General features: G+C 37.8%; 1 non-coding gene across 1 annotated transcript; it reads right to left on the bottom strand.

Moving 5' to 3' along the window:
- Nucleotides 1-1,356: 1,356 nt before the first annotated feature.
- On the bottom strand, nt 1,357-1,463 carry LOC120266509. The gene has a single exon (XR_005538190.1). It is a non-coding gene; the product is annotated as a small nucleolar RNA R71 (small nucleolar RNA).
- Between the last annotated feature and the right edge of the window lie 257 nt (nt 1,464-1,720).

The raw sequence follows: 1,720 nt of genomic DNA, 5'->3' as shown, positions 1-1,720 counted from the left end.
TTTATAAAAATTAAGAGATCATATAATAAATTAAAAAATTATATAAATCAATCAGTAAAATATCAAAGTATCAAACAATAAATTTTCATAAATATTTTTTTAAAAAAAAAATTATTTTGTTAACCATCTTTTGGTTCATAAGCACTAAGTCCCTACACATGCACATTGTTAAATTCTCTTAAATAGGGGCACTCTTATTTGTCACATATATATATATATATTAGATTATTTTGTTCCAATTTATAAAATAAAAAATAAAATTACTAAAAATTGTTTTTAAATTATGTATATCAATTTATAAAAAATATAATAGTAAAAAAAAGAATATCTTTGAATAATAGGTGACCGATTACACAATGTAAAAGAACTACGTGGGCTTTGATTCCTCTCACACCCAGGAGGATACGTAGGCAAATTGATTCGACAAGTAAACGGATTAAGTGCAAGCTATTTATTTTCAAATTTAGTTTAATTTAAAATTTTAGTGAAATTTAGTGTAATACGTGGGACATCTCTTATTATTTGGAAACTTGTGATCTTAATTTTTGGGGTCTTATTTGATTTATTTTTTTTTTCTAGAAAACTTTCTGAATTTTTAGAAATTTATGATTTTTTTAATATTTTTTCTGAATTTTCTGAATTTTTTTTTGAATTTTTTTTAATTTTTTTGAGGTAGGCCAACCGACCGGCCGGGTCAACGTGGAAGCCGGGCCGGTTCCGAGCCGACTTCTTGTGACCCAGACCTGCCGGGTCCGACGGGCCAACCCGGCCCAGCGGGTTCTACACTTAGCCGGGCCGGGTCCGGGTTGGTGGGCCGATGTATAGGGCTCGGTTAACCGGGCCGTGCCCACCTCTAGAGGGAACCCCTCAATATTGATTGAAGGAGATCCCGAGCTTGAGCGTACACTTAGAACTGTGCAAGAACCGTCTAAGCTAGCTGATTTGGAAGTAGAAGAATCTGAAAACATGACAGAACAGAATGAGCAACAGCGGACATTATCCGATTATGCCAGGCCTTCAGTATTGGGGACACAATCGAGTATTGTGGGTTCCCCGATTACTCCTCAGAACTTCGAGCTAAAGCCAGCATTCATCCACATGTTGCAGTAATCTGCACAGTTCAATAGTTTGGCTAATGAGGATCCAAACAGTCATATAGAGAACTTTCTCGAGGTATGTGATATGCTTAAGATAAACGGGGTGATCGATGATGCCATCAAGTTGAGAGCCTTCCCATTTTCCTTAAAGGGGAGTGTGAAGCAGTGGCTACACTCATTACCTAGAGCATTGATTACCACATGGGAGGAGATGGTAGAAGTTTTTCTAGCCCATTATTTCCTTCCCGGAAAATCTGCAAAGCTTAGGAATGAGATCTCGTCCTTTGTATAGTTGGAATTGGAGTCTCTATTTGAGACGTGGGAAAGGTTCAAGGAGCTCCTGAGAAAGTGCCCACAACACGGATTCCCGGAGTGGATTATTGTTCAGACCTTTTACAACGAGTTGAATTCGAGTACAAGGCAACTCTTGGATGCGGCAGCAGGAGGTACCTTAGGTAGCAAGACCCCCGGTGAGGCCTGTCAACTAATTGAAGAAATGGGGTTAAATAGCTACCAATGGAATGCTAGGGAGAAGAAAAAGGTATCCAGGCTCCATGTGATAGATGCAGTAACTTCATTGTCGACTCAAGTGGAATTATTGATTAAGAAGTTAGATCTTCTAA

The sequence above is a fragment of the Dioscorea cayenensis genome, chromosome 1, assembly GCF_009730915.1.
Source record: "Dioscorea cayenensis subsp. rotundata cultivar TDr96_F1 chromosome 1, TDr96_F1_v2_PseudoChromosome.rev07_lg8_w22 25.fasta, whole genome shotgun sequence".
NCBI classification, from domain to species: domain Eukaryota; kingdom Viridiplantae; phylum Streptophyta; class Magnoliopsida; order Dioscoreales; family Dioscoreaceae; genus Dioscorea; species Dioscorea cayenensis.
This window is presented reverse-complemented; position numbering and strand designations above follow the sequence as displayed.